The sequence below is a fragment of the Cuculus canorus genome, chromosome 9, assembly GCF_017976375.1.
Source record: "Cuculus canorus isolate bCucCan1 chromosome 9, bCucCan1.pri, whole genome shotgun sequence".
Classification (NCBI taxonomy): Eukaryota; Metazoa; Chordata; class Aves; order Cuculiformes; family Cuculidae; genus Cuculus; species Cuculus canorus.
This window is the reverse complement of record NC_071409.1, coordinates 16815430-16831359: the sequence shown is the minus strand read 5'-3', so window position 1 is coordinate 16831359 and position 15930 is coordinate 16815430.

Here is a 15930-nt window from a genome sequence, read left to right as displayed (position 1 = left end):
TCGAGTGAGAAGTGGTAACTTGTCCTGAATCTGTGCTAAAGCTAGAAAAAAAAAAGTTCTAGCATCAAACAGCCATGATTATTACTTCCTAGTATAAGTCCCAAGGACTCATTTTTAATGTATTTAAAGATGTAAGTAGAAGAAATATCCCCTGGTCAGTATTAAAGAGAAACTCAAAACATAAACACCAGTAAAAATTATATGTGGTAAACATTTCCTGCACATTAACTGGTCTACCACAGTCTTTCATGCATGCTTTTACCTCCTGAAAAACATGAAGTAATTCATGTTGGCTTAGCCCTCTGCTTTGAATTAAAGAGAGGAATTTTAGCTAATTCCAGTTACCTGAGCCGTGAGCTTAGAGCACATGCACAGACAGTTACCATGAATCAGCTGTTGTGCAATAACCTTTTCGTTTGTAACATCCCAAGTTTGTATGAACGAATTCCATTCCATCCTAATGAGAATCATTATGAATTTTTGGTTTGAGTTGGAAGGGACCTTAAAGGTCATCTAGTTCCAACACTTCTGCCATGGGCAGGGACACTTCCCGGTAGAATATGTTGCCTTTGGCCCTGCAGCCACAGAAACATTAATGCTGTTTGCTGCCTCTGTGTCTTTTTGGGTCAATGTAGCTTTTACTTTTTCTCTGGTTCTTCATGTAATCTCCAGTGCTTTCAGAACACACACATTTCTCTTGTGAGATTTACCTGGCCTGGAGTGAGGAGAGAAGCTTAACAACATGAGTCCCTTTTATTTAAGAGCATTCCTCTCATGATCTCCGCCTGTCACAGAAGTGAGGATTAAATACAGCTCTGTTTCTTGTGCATATTTCTCTCATATGTCTCAGTGATTCTGGATCCTGTGGATTCTTAGAAGAGGTTAGAAACAGCCCAAATATTGTAGCTGTTCACTCACTAATATCTCCTACCTCCTTATGGATACAAAAGTATTCCTAATCTAACAATTAAGACTTAATGCTATTCCGTGCTCTGAATTATTTGGAACTACCAAGATTTAGGTTATTTTAATGGGGAATCAAGTACAGGGACATTAATTTACAGTTACCGTAATAGTCCTGCAAATTTACTGTGCTGTGAATCTACTTTTAGACAACAAATGAATATGTTTTCCTGAAATAATTTAGCGTTAGCGCATGTATTATTTCAACCAGACCCCCACAAAGCCTCTCTGTTTGGTCCTATAGGACCTCTTCATCCTAACTATGCCTTGTCATGGTTGCCTGTTACTATAGCAGAGGCATCACAGTGGGGTTTTTTTCTGCCCATTCTGCAGCTTTTCTGGTTTCACTGGTTCCTGCAGTCAGATGGACTCTCTTTATAGAAGGAAGGTGTCACCCGACTGACTGTAGTCCACTGGAAGAAACAGCTTGCTCAAACTGGGCTAAGAAGGAAATAGCCTTTCTTCCCTGACAGCACCAGACGTGAGGGCAGAGCTGCCTGTGCAGAGGAAAAAGTGCCTTGCCTCATTTATGGGATTTCCAATTATTGCAGTGTTAATTCAGGCCCATTTCCTAGCTACACGGCAGCAACTTGCTGCTCGGCTTTAAGAATCAACAATCAGTTTGCATCCATGACTGTCTGCCTTGCTGTGTGGTAGAGGGAGAGGAAAGGGTGAGGCGCTGAGAGCTCAGTGGCTCTTGGTGTTAACGAGAAGCCGATGTGATCTCCTGTGAGTGTTCTTCAATAAGTGATGAATGGGATGTGTAAGCACAAGAACACATCTTCTTGTTACCTGTGTGTACCTATCTTGATATCAGATGTCTGTATTACTACTCCTTCCATTGTAACCCGGGACTGTGATTGTGAACTGAATGTTCTTTCTCTATTTAATAGTCTTATATAATTGCGTATCTGCAAAAGTAGAGTAGCCTGGTCAAGAAACACCATTCTCCTGTAATCCTGAATCGATGGGGTTCATTTAGGGGCTTGAATTTGTTTTGCATTTTTGTTTCATATAAAGACTCATAGCAGTGCTTTGGGTACTGTTCTGAATCTGTAGGAGAGGAAGGCAGAGACTGTCAGTTTAGGCGCTGTATGAAATAATGGAGCAGAATAAGATCTTTCTGATAGAATGCAAGAACCCGTTGTTTTTTTTTTTTTTTTTTTTTTTCATCCTGAGGGTTTCCTGTGTAGAGTATAGGAAATCAGTTGCAGAGTGGCTGAAGTCTCCTGTCTCTACTAATATTTCCACGGAGTTTTCTATGGTACGAAAGCTGGAGCCAGAAAATTCTCCAGGTGATCTTCGTCCCCTTGAAGTATTTTGTTCAGTTTTTCAAGTGCCACACAAAACATTAACTGATTAGCAAATAAATAAGAAAACCCAATCAAGCTATGTAGAAGGTCATATATATGTGTATGTGTGTGTGTTATCAGTAGTTCAAGTTCTGTCTTTGTCACAAGTGTGCTCACTTTGCAAAAGCTAATTTTTGAGACAAAGAGAGTGGGTATTAGGCAAAAGACAGCTGCTGAATTGGCTGATTGATTTTTATCTCTGCAGCACATACTTCTAATAAAAACTTTACATCCCCCTTCCTCAATCAAGTACATGACAAGAGTATAGTACTGCAAAACTATTCTGGGTTTCACAAACAGTCTGTTGTACACCTAGTTAAGAGGTATTACCTCATGATCAGCTTGCCAGTTTCTTATTGCAAGTATTACAGTAAAAGGCTAACTCCCTGCACTCTTGCTTTTCTTGGCCACCATTGCAGTATGCCTTGGGCCTGCAAGTTTGCTCTATAAGTAGGTTTGATTTAACCCTTATGGTTTGATTTATTCTTGGCTGTTGGATGATGGCAAAAGGCCAAATACTAAAACCTATAATGGCTGAGCAGCTGGGTCTGCACACATGATGTCTTAAAGATTATTTACCTACTGGCCCCTTCATTGCAGTATGTTGATATCTTCCTGTTTGACTGGTGTGGTGGTAGAAGTGAGATTAGCATCCTCAGGGAATAGCCAGGGTTGAGGTTTTCTCCTTTACAGGAGAAAATATTTTAACATTGCTGGGTAGGGCAACTGCTGCAGTAAACTTTCTCTCCAATTCATAAGTAGTTGGGCATCTTTTTTAGTAATGATTATAAAAGTTTGAAAGATTTCTTCTGGTTATTGTTCTCATCTATGGCTTTCCTCTAAGACATGGTTGACTTCCCAAACAGGTCTATGTCCTGGACAAGCTGGGAAATAATTCTACCTGTTGGATTCCCGTAGAGTATTATGAAGAAAAGGAAGACAAATTTGCCTTTGAGGGCAAAATGGGCCATCATAAAATCATTAATGAACAGCAGCAAGAACTGTTTACTAACTCTTGAACGTTTATAATTTTGTATGTAATAGTACTAGAAATTTGTTGTTGAGTTGGTAGAAATGGAGTGAAATTTGAAGTAGTGAGATTACTTGTGTAAAGCTAACAAATGCAATAAGGTAGCCTGTACAACTTAACATATATAAGAAAAGAAATCCTTTATGTTTCATTTTATTTTAGGCGTGCAAGTGGTTTTGCTGTCAGCACCACTTGTAGCAGTAGAATGAAACTGAATAATTTTAAACAAACCCTCAAATACTCTACTTTGTGTTAGGATTATGCAACTGAGAGACAATAGTAACTTCTTAACAGAAAAGAAGCAGTGTGTGACATTTTGTCTGTCAGCACTGGTGAAGTGGAATACACAAGTTTATTTAAAATTATTATTGAGTTTTACTTCACATAATGATATAATAATAAAGGAAAAAGAAATGGCTTGGAATATAATGAGCCCAAGTCATACACAACAAGGGATAATATAGACTCGGTAAGGAACAATATATTCAAGGAGCCTGCCATGTATAACACCTCTTGATATGGTGTTCCTATAAATTATTCTTGATAGTGTGGACACTGAGGAATAAACTTATGAAGACTGGTAAGCACATGACATTACCCGTGTAAACGGGAAAGGGATCAGGCCCTGTATGAAGATGGGCAGTCGTTTTTACAGTACTGAAGGATTACCATGGCTAAATTTAAGCATCATGGAGGAATTTTAAAAAACACTTAGTGTTAGCACTTCTGCTGACCTAAATGAGAGAAGAGCTTTGACAGCATTGAGGACTTTAGAAAATCCTGCTGGTTTCTGTGTACATGTTCTCAAATGCTTAACTGCAAGCTAAATCAGCCCTTCCAATTGGAAAAAAAATATATTAATGACCCACTTAACAGACCAAATTGAAAAGCCTTGAGAAGAATGAAATCTGTGAAGAGAATCCTGATAATTCCAGAATGCATTGGATCAGTTTTAGATTTAATTTTGTTTTGGAAGAACTTGGATATCTTGTGCAAAAATAACAGGGGAAAGAAACATTAGAACTGGATGTGTTGATTGGTAGCAGTTACGCTTCTTACCTTTGGAACATTCAGAGTAGAATTTGCTCTGAAATAGAAAATAACGGTAGAGATTTTTCTAATATATAGGTACAGATCAGACTCAGTATTTTTTCACTCTACATAGTCTTTATAATTCATTTCACTACTGCTGATGTTATTGAGGGACATGCACTCTTAGGAAGACATTCCTTCAGGCAGATAGATGTTATTGAGGCTAAAATAGAAGTTAGCTTCAGGAAATTTATTTTGTGGGTCACTGTGTTTTAATTCAGTGCAATGTATCTGGCCATAACTTGACTTCTTTTTCCTGCTTCTTTTGGAATTTATTATGCTCAGTTGTGATGTAGATGGGGTGGTGGAGAGACCAGACAAAAAACTGCTTCCTTGAAGTGCTAAGTAATGAGATGTGCAGCAATCACCTCCTCCACCTGATGAGAGACAGGCTTGCCCTTGACCTCATGGGATACTTCCAATACAGATGAACCTGTTATTATTTTTTGTTTTCCTACCTATGAAGTTTGATATCAAGCTGGGAAGGATCTAATTTCACCTAAACCAATGAATAAACTATGATGAAACATAGGTCAACTTTGCAAAATGCTGTGGATAGAACCAGGGATGGCCAAAACCTCCCCTTGCTCCATTCTCTACTGATAAAGAATCAACTTCTATAAAATGCCTTATAAAAGGCTTGGTGCCTCCTTGGCTCACACACCAAGGACAGATGCGTAATATTGACTAGATGCATTTGTTTCTACTGGAATTACATTATTGTGTGTTCATGCAACTTCCCCAAAAGAAAGACATTTTCATCCTTGTGTTGTGTTTAAATATTTTCCAGTTAGTAATCTCATAATACTCTTGACAAAAGGAAATTATTTCATAGCAGAATAGACACATGCTGGAGATATCATGTCTTACATGAGGACTGGTTCTTCATTAGTGCCACAGTGGAATTTAGTATTGCTAACAAAGCAGAATGTGCCCACGATATTAATGTAGTGTGATCAGCCACTCGATGAGGGAATAATTCATAGGCATGCACTAACAAGGCTTTGACTGAGCTTTGCTCACCCTTTTAAAGGAAGAGAGGGCTGTTGTTTTGGGGTTCAGTCCTGGCCCTCCTGAAGGCAGGAGGATTATATTGTCTCTTTGAGGTGTATAACAATGAGAGCACTGCCTCTTCCTGACAGGCCGTGTGCTATGCCTCTGTTAGAAAACAGAGCTCAGAGGTCTACCAAAAAGCCCACTGTGCCTGGAAATATCAGACAATGAAAAACTGAATTAATAGAATGTGACACAGTTTTACTGTAGCAGCATGTTTTTCCTTGCTTAAATATATTTTTCCTTCTCTCATCAACTGATTATTTGGTGCTCTTTTCAGAAAAGTTGCAAAAAAACAAAAAAAAAACCTTCTAAACATACTGAGTTAAGGATTTCTTTTCCCCTTTAATTCAGTGTTTTAAAAAAAAAGATACCACATGAAACGTTAGACAGTCTGAAGCGCTGCAGCTGGCAGAGTTAAGAAAGTGGTTCTCTGACAAAAGAAACCAGGTTGTCTTTGACTATCCATTTGAACATGCAGACCTGCTTGCAAGCCCAAACTAGAATTCTTGTCCAAATATTGGGAGTGTTTGGATTCTGCTTTTTGAGTTGATCCCATATTGACACATGAATTAGTAACTAAATTTGTACCTACATCTGTCTTTCCACGCAAAATACCTGGGTGCTTGAAGCTAGAGTTTTGACCTTGGATTGCAAAGTATCTCACTTATGTGAGATAGTGGCTGGGTTTCTTATTGCAGAATCGTATTTGCCCCAGCAGAATGCTCAGTTGCTGGCCTTTGAGATGCAGGCCTAGGCAAAGGGAGTTTACCTAATTTTCAGCACTCAGCCAGTACTGTCTTGGGTGAAACTCCAAATCCTCTCACATGCAGTAATGTTTTGCTCTTATCTTCAGTGTGGCTAGGTTTTTCCCTGTCTCATTTTCTTGCGCTGCTCAAACAGCTGCTTACCTGGAAAGGGAGGAGGCAAAGACTCATCTTCATGTTTTGGAGTCTGTGCATTTCTAAGGCATGATCTCAGCCTAGATTAAGCGAGTTATGAGCAGTCATACAACATTGAATGTCTGTGACACCATGTGTTAAGGATCCGTCCTCAGATCTCCTTCTTTCCATCTCCAGCACCCCCTGCAAATCGAGTCTGGAAACCAAGCAACATCCACCAGTTGGACAGGGAATTCTGTAGCAATAGCAGTAGTAAAGCAATTATGGTAAGCCTTTAACTAGCTACAGAGTGAGCATTTTACATTCCTAAATCTTCCATAATGCAAAATAATCTATTTATATTAGGAAGGACATTGCATTCTGCTCGCTCATCCCTTCCCAGGCTTGTCTGCACAGGGTTTGGTTTCCACAACCCCATAATAGGAAAACATACAATTGACCAAACCTTGGGAATTGGTTAATTTTTTTTTTTTTTTTTTAATATTACCCCTGCTGCACTTTCTCCATAGCCAAAGTGTCTGCTACTGCTCCTATAATGAAAAGTCTTAGTGAGATTTTTGTGGAGCCTGGTGCTTATTCCTGCTGGCCACAGGATTCCGTCTCTGCTGCTGGACTCCCTTCCCAGTTAACGCATCTGGCCTTGAGGTGATTTTCGTCAGCAACACTTTGTAGAGTTCAGACATTCTGGCCCCACTGGCAACCTCTAACCCTGCTGCCATATTATCTACAGCTTATAAGAAACTTTGGTTGATGTCCATTACTATCTGACGTAGGAGGTCTCCAAGTCAGAAACACCTCTGCTTTTGCTCCCAGCCCTATTTAAATAAGACTGTTTTAGTAGGCTAACATTACATTTAATGGGTGCCATAAGCAGGTAATTTAAAATCATTTAAATAAACTGATTTTAAAATTAAATTTAGCAATAATATTTCACTAATGCAGTACTGATAGCATTCAAAGCACAGTGAAGGAATTTAGTGAGACTTTATAATTATAGGCTTGCCTCTAACTAAAAATATGAATGGCTGAATTCTTATCTGGCTAAAGGGAGTTGGACTGAGCTCTAAACAAGATGCCAAGTTTCAAGAGCTTTCAGAAATCAGATTTAGATCGGATGAAGGCTTAAGAAGCTAGATGTTTTGATGAACCATACGGCTTCATAAACCCACCAAAACTAATAAAACCCCCTCACCATTTTTTCCTTATAATTTTGTAATCTAACAAATACATTGCTTGCTGTCTTGTGTGCGAAGCAGGGTAATGCATGAATAGCTCTAAGCATGTGACTAGGTCTATTGAAGGGTTAAATTTTTGCGCATTGTTAAGTTCTCTGTATGCGATTGCCATTCCAGAGCCCAATCCCACATTCCTGAGCAGCCAAATTTCCCCTAGAAGTCAGTGAGAAGTTTTCAGGTGCATAGGAATGGACTACAAAGCAGAGAGTTTCTTGAGAAACAGGGGACCTACCATTTTCAAACTAAAAACTATTCACCGTAAAAGCAACCTCTGTGTTCTCTCTCAGCCAGAAGCATTGAAAGAAAATGGTCGTTTGTATTTATCCTCCAATAATGAGTGGAACAAGCATTGCATAGCCATCAAAGAAAACAATTTTTTTCAAAAAAATTCCTTAAATATGAAACGTTTAAATCTTTTTGCACCTTCCTTTCAGTAAGGCACGTTTATTTTAATACACACGGGTTGTTGCAAGTAGAACTACTTTGGGAGAAAAGCATAGTTCCCTTATATTTCTCTCCCTTTTTCTGCCTTCTGATTATCAGTTTCGGCTCTTCCTCTAACCTCATTTGGACAGAGTGCCTGTGAGCAGCACTGAATACAAAGAAAGGAAGCAGCCCAAGTGTAAGTTTCCTTTGCCTTATGCCCCATATTATTCCTTATTTGTTGTGCTAATTCAGCAGCGTAATTCCCAAATACAACCTCCTTGAATTGTTTTGATGAGAACTGCTAACTCAGTGCAGACTATTTTTAATGAGCATTACGGCCTAAAGAGTCAGAACTATACGGTGCGAAGGCTCCATGTAGTAACTGTTTAATAATACGGTCGGGTTTTGAAGTCCCACTGCTATAGCAAAAGAAAAAATAACCATTTCTGTGATGTGATTAAAATTTATTTCTCGAGCCAAAAAGCAGCCTGTGTAGAGTGTGCAAGTTAAACAAGGAGGCCACTCTTGTCCTTTGTCCTTGCTGCCTTTTGGTGATGATGTGGTAGTGCCCTCTAGTGAAAAATCTTGACCAGTATTTTATAGAGCACAATGCAGGACTTTGTTCCAGTTTCTGATCATTCTTTCTTTTGGACTCTATTTTGGGACAAAATTAATTCATGTCTAAATATTTCCAAAGCTAAGAGCTAGTGAAGGTATTACAATCTAAAAAATCATACCTATTTCCACACTTTTCAGAGTCAGTGGATGTTTTTTCACTTTTCAACTACTGTGTTAACAAATGAGCAGTAGTTAAATATCTCAAAGAGGCAGAATTTTATTTTTGCTCTTATGTGTATTTGTGCCAGCAGAGTTTTGCATGGCTGAAGCCTTACAAAGTCAGTGGTTGGAGGCTCTATCCAGTTCCCAGGGAATACAGTACCCAAACTCTCATTAGGCTTCCACAGGAGCAGGATTGGGTTCACTGAATAGTCATACAGAATTAAAAGATAAACAGGCAGGCTGAAATGTTACCAAAATTTTTAGCTGCTTCTGCTCAGGAAAGAGGAGCATCCAGAAAAGGAAAAAAAAAGGATGTGGAGTGTGGGAGGAGGGGTAAACATGTATTATTTGTAAAAAATTTCAGAGACTACACAAAATATGTATACCTTTGTGGCAGTCAAAGATTATGTCCTCCTACACACCTTTTATTGCCTCCTTGTGACCATAACAATAAGAGATTAGAAAATGACCAGACTGGTGATCCACTTCTTTCAGATACTGACTTGCCTTTTGGCATTTTTCTGTAGCAATGAAACCACTGAACTATAGTTTACCTACAACGTAGATGATATTTTGTGCATGTTGTAGTATACACTAATAATATGGCATGTTTTTTCCATGTGTTCTGTAGTGAGAGTAGATCAACCATCGGTAATCCTGTAGTTTGTTGTCAGAGTGGTCCTGCTGTTACTGTATATTGTATTGAAGTAGCACTAAGCAGCCTGACTTGAAGCCAGCTGTGCTTGGTGCTGTACAAATATGAAAAAAAAAAAAAAGCAGAGACTACAAAGTCAGTTTCTCTCCTAAATATTTTGTTTCATTTAAATATCAAACTTCCCACACCATAAACAAACAAAAAGGCATCCTGTTAACTGATGCATTAAAGAGGTCAGATCTTGTATTTCTTCTGCGATGGGGAGAGGGGCTAAAGGGGAAGTGATGCTATTGACCTATATAAGTGCTATTCAAAGTGAGCAAAAGTTAGCCTAAGAAAAGCTGAAATGTTCTGCGTGATCCTCTTCACATGGAAAGGTCAGGAGGTGGGGAGAGAAAATCAGCAGAAAAAGATGTGATTAAAATGAGGTTTTATTTTTGTTTCAGGTTAGGGGAGTGGGAGCTGATTGAACATTTTAGACATGAGAGCAGAGTAAGAGACGTATCCCTCAGTGCCAGGGTTATCCATGTAACCCATAGACCCTTTTTATTTAAAAAGCTATTGCTTGTGATCTTTTCCGAAGAGAGAATCAATAAACGTCTGCCAAAGTTGCTCTTTTGGCTAAAATGATAAATGAACATTGAAGTGCTATAACTTCGTAGCAACCAGTGTAGTGATCGTGGAATTCAACAAGAAAACCCATAAGAGCAAAAGAACACCGACATCTTACTGGCTCTGCAGATGCTGCTGATATTCTCAGAAATGACCCAAATATTTGGCTTGGAATTTAAAAAAAAACAACCAAACAAACAACGAGTTAATTGGTTTCAACTTCTTTTTCTTCCCACATTGGAACTAAATTAAAATGGACGAGTTCTCTGCTTCTCTGTGTCTGTAGCTTATACCTCCAGTGAGTCATTGACATAATCACCAATGTCTGCACTGCACAGCAGCCACATTTAGCCTTGGTACCTGTCTGCACTGGAGCCTTCCTGTAACATAGGAAGCAAGCTCCAGTGTCCTCCAGTCCCCTGCCATGCTCAAGGAATGTTGTTGAGGCTTGTACTCTGCTCCTGAGTTAGGAATAATCCTGGTGCTCCACAGGAACCCAAACTGTTCTACCGCCAAATCCAGCAAAGGCAAGGCGGGACATAATGTTTTCCCGTGCACCACTACCCAGTATAATAAGTACAAAATCTTCGTGTTTCCTGGAGGTTGTGATACATTAGCTAACATTTGGTAAGAACATACGTATTTTCATATGGAAGACATAGACCACCAAATTATAGAAATTGCTCTTTATTCCTTTAATCTGTCAACTTTTTAAAAAGTAATCTGTATTTCCAGCCAGGCTTTCATTTAAAGTAACCCTCTCATTCAAAACCTCACCTGTAACTTTATCCCAGTGGTAACTCTTACCTGCCATACTAGCCCTAGGCCCTTGTAGCACTTGACATCATCTTTTGGACAGGTTACAGAGCCTATTGAGACAGTTGTTAGAAGCAGATTTACTCTGCAATGTGGAGCCAACCACAGAAGAAAATTAGTGCATTTATCTGTCAGCATTAGGCTAGATTATCAATCCACTGAACTAGTCACAGGATCTGGTTTTTCTTTCTCTGGGGAAGTGAAATTGATATAGTGGTAGGCAGTAAAGGTGTCAATTATAAACAGGACATTAGCATGAGAAAGTAGGCAAATGGCTAGTTTTAGGCAACGGTCCTTCATAAAGTATAGATTTGAAAAGTAGGTTTTCCTTCTTCATAAATAGACTTTCTAAAAAGAATCTGAAAACTCCTGTTAACTTCATTTTTCCTGCAAAGAAAATGGTTGATTCTGAAAAAAAAAAACCAAAACAGAAAAAACCAAACTCTTTCTTTTACTATTTCTTTTAAAATAATTGTGGTAGTGAATTCTGCAAAGACCACAAAGTATTATCCAATTGTGAGGTGTGAACAGGCAAGTCCCTGTATGACACTGAGCAAATAAATTGCAGTAAATTATTTACTGTGAAAATTAGTTTATTTTCCTGGTCACACTTAGCAGACTGCAGCATTTTCAGCTGATAAGATTACAGTAGTACCCAGACATCCCCGGCCTGAATCACTGCCCTTTTAGATGCTGAACAAATACCCTTCCTGAAATAGTCCCTCCGCTAAATATTCACGCAGGTGCCAAACACTGTTGGTTGTTTCTTAATTTTCTGAGTGGCTTATCAAGATTTTGCTCTAAGGAAAGCAGACCGACCTTGGTAACTGCTGTGTGTTAAGGTTTTTGCCATACCTGTAAAGTATTCTATTACCAAGCCCAACAACCCCATTGCTATTCCCATTATCCACCTACACACAGACATGCCTCATGAAAAAATAAGACAATCGCTCCCTGCAATTACATTCCATTGTATTTGGATGAGTACGCTCATAAGCTTGGATTTTGTATAAACAGGTAGTGAATAATAATCCTTTGTCCCTAAATCCCCTGTTTGTCCCTAAAAAGGGTCCCCACACCCTTTTAGGGGTTTTGGCCATCATATATAGGAATTTTTGTGAGTCCTAGTGGAGTGGGTGCTTACAAGTATGGCTGAAAACAGTGGGGTTGCCTTGAGTTGACAGGGGTTGCAGGAGTCAGCTGGTGTCTGAGGATGGGATTAATTCTTCGCACAGGTGAGTGTGTTCTGCTGCCTCCCATGCTCCAGGGTAACCTCTCCCGAGTGCAAAGATCTTGGAGAGAAATACATTTAGTTTCAGACAGGCAGGGTGACGTTGGAGCATTTGCTGAAGTAAGCATAGCCCTTCCCGGCAATAGGGTTTGTAAACAAGGCTGTTGTTTTTCAAAAAATACATGTAAAAAAATAATCTGAAGAAGCTGAAAAAAATTACACATTTCAAAGCATGACGCTAGGTGCCTAATTCCTTTGGAATTTCAATGGCAGCTGAAGCCTTTGCTGCCTTTGTCCTTCTTTATCTAATTATATAGGAAAACCAAGATTTATCCACATATTTCTAGATCTGTTCCGTTTATAAAGGCTTGTTCTGATTGTTGGTACTATAGTTCTGACTAAAACGCGATCTTCAAGAAATACCACTTAATCTTAACAGTGTGTATGTTTTGGGAAAGCTTTTCCAGTGCTGGTTTAAGTACTTAAGGACTTTCCTGTACAGAATATATCAGCCATTGTCTGTGCTGGTTTAACATTCGTCACACAGAAGTGCCTCAGTGTGAGGTTTAAATTCACCTCTGAAGAATGCCTGGCTCACCCAAACCTGGAAACTTGCTATTAATAGAAAACAGGAACAAATTCATGTTTAAATTTCTGCCATAATTGTTTTGCGTTTTTAATTGCTGGTACAAGTGGGGTTCTCTGCACCAGCAAACAGTGTGGCAGGGCCAGGCCTTGGCTTTTGCAGGTCTCTGGAAAGATGTTTTCCTTTAAATCCGTGTTTTCTTTGAATGATTCCATGAGAATGTATTTTAATGGTCCATTTTCCTACCGTGTTCCTGATGTCAAAGAGGACAGAACATGAGGGTTTTTATGAGGGGAATGCTTGTTCTGCACGAGGTAGCAGTGATGTAGGATGTGCTGCCTGTGTTCCTGGTGCACGGGCAGTTGCCCGCTCACCACCTGCTTTCTGCCTTCCCGGCAATTAAGTTGGAAACTGATGGTAAATCGCCTCTGGTGCAAATTCAGGACTTTCCACCCTGTTGCTGTGTGTTACATGCAAGTATTTTTTCACAGGCTGATCATCTTTATCTTTTTCTCCCAGCAGGGGAACTGGGCTATCATGCGTGGACAAGCATGGGTCAGTGCTGCTCTGTCTGTGGCTATAATTTCTGGTTTGTGGATCTGTTCAGAGGCTCTTGTGCCCTAAAATTACTGCTGTGGAAGAGTTAGTGGGAAAACTGAATTATCTCCCCATCTGAGGCTGATCGCTTGGACTGTAACAACTAGTGAGAGAAAAAAATGCAGATCAGAGAGTAGAGAGGGAAAGAGCACCTTTGGCATGGGAATGGGAACGCTGCCTACAGCAGAAGGAGGGGAAGAAGTTGGAGGGACTGGTAACAAAAAATGTAATTTCCTTCAAACTCAGGCGTTTGTGTTAAATGCAGAAGAGCAAGTAAGTTATGTTTCAGTGCATCACACTCTGGGTGGGCAGCTATGTGCTTGCAGGCAGGCAGAGATCAGAGGGTCTCTGCTCCCAGGAAGGCTGCTAAAGCCAAGGGTGGGCAGATTGATGGGCCATGAGTGAGTGCACCCATGGGATGCCTCAGCCATCTGCCAATGTCCCACTTCAGTGGAAGTTTCTTGCGTCTCATTGTTACGTTCTTTCTATGAAGGCTCCCCCACTTTAGATACAAGTCCCTACAGATACGGCCAGTGGATGCTGGAAAATAGCCTGAGGCAAACTTTGCTAGTCTCTGCTATAACTTATTTCTTTGGGAAATTCCCTATCTGTTAGGCCTCTCCTGAGCTCAGGAGCCATGTACATGTTCAGGCAGAGGTAGAGTCAAACTTTTACTTTCAGGACCTTAGGAAATCTGAACATCAGCAGACCCTAACAGCTTATGGAAGATTTCTTAAGGTTCATTTCTGTGCAACGGGAATAATATTCAGTACTACCAAGATTTTCATAGTTCTTCACCTGGGAATGTGGTGCTCTGAAGGAAGGTCTCTGCTTTTTAAATAAGCATTAAAAAATGAATTGATGCAAGACTTTTACAGGCAAAAGACTCAGAGATGCTAAAGGGTAACAAGATTCCTGCCTGTTGCCTAATACTACTGCAGTAAAACATACAGAGGGGAAACTGTCTTGATCAGGCACAATGGACCCTGTTCCTGTGGAGCTGTGTGAGGTGGGGAAATGCTTCCATGTTGTTGTCAAAGGTTTTTCGGATGGTTTGCTTTTGTTTGGTGTGTAAGAAAGAAAACCCTAAGGAAACAGCTTAAGAAGAATCAGTGCAGAAATCTTAGTTTCCCTCCTTTAGCTGTTGAATCTGCACAGTATCTTTCACTGCCCCAGCAACAAAATGATGGCTGGGAAGCAATGCAAGGGGCCTGACAGCTTTACTATCACATCAACAAGCTGCCATCAGAATCAGTCCAAACTTTTTTGTCTAAAATTACTTCATTTTATTTGTCCTATATTGTGCTTTTCAAAGTTAACAAATGTATATGTTGGGCAGCATTGTTAGATAGGGAGATAAGCCACAGTGGGTTGGTTCCATCTTTTCCACAGTGGGCAACTAGGGATCACATTGCTGAAATCAAGGACCTGGAGACTTCCTACTGTTCTACAGAACTGCAATGCAGTGAGTCACTGCTGTCCATTGGTCTGTGTCCCTCAGTCTCTTAAAATTCTAGAAATGTTACTTAATTTGTTTTTACTTGTTTTTCTTCATCAGGCAGTGAAAAGCAAGCTAGATCTGTGACAGGAATAGATTCAGGGAATTCTCATCCCGTTTGGCAAATCTTTGCTCATTCCCTCTTAAATGAAGCTATTTCCATCAGAAAAGCCTACTTGTGTGAGCAAGCTTTGCCCAAACGTAATACCAGCATTCATCATTTCAGTCTATACATTTGAGAAGCAGAAATTTCACATATTCCATCTGCAGAATCACTATCGTGAGTTTCTGGATAGCTAGAAAATCAAGCTGAATATCTTCATCAGAAATTCTCTGTTGAATGCAAAGCATAAATTTAACAGATTATAATATGATTGCAAAAGGCAGATTGGATGACCTAGAATTTTAAGAAATTAATATATTATTGAGAGCAGTAGTTGCCAAAGAAAGTAGACAGAGGTCTTAGATACTGAAGCATCTTTACTGAAGATGCTACAGGGTTCTGTTTTACCCACTGACAGCAGCCCATTTGTGCTTTCAGTTATCTTGCAACCCTCTCTGCTGTCTGAACTTTGCAGACCTGATTGCTAAAGCCAATTGAAAACTGGTTTAGGGAGTTAGCAGAAATTTCCTTGTTCACTAGGCATGTGGGGTGAGCAGGCTACCAAAGAACTGAAAAATTTCTTCTTTATGAAACTTTCAGGTTGGGCAAAAAACATCGAATAATGCATCTTTATTAACGTGTTTCTTTTTCCCAGTCTCTGAACTTGAAATCCGCACTGCTGAAATAGTAGGACAGCCCTTTTTTCTGCAGGTGCAGTGAAGGAACAGGAGAAATGTGGCATTGCAGAAGAGCCCTGAGGGGTATTAGCAGTAGGAGATATCATCTGTCCCTCCATCCCCAAAGGAAGGAATCTACCATTCTGAATTGACATACAAGCGGTTGTGCTAATGATAGAGGCATGGGCTAGGATGGTTTTGCTGTGTAATAGTACATACTGAATGCTTATAGATCTACAAATAGGATAATGTTTACTTGTAAGAGTTAATGGCTAAAATTTCAGTAGTTTCCTTAGTTATTACAAAGCTGGTCGCCCTGGTC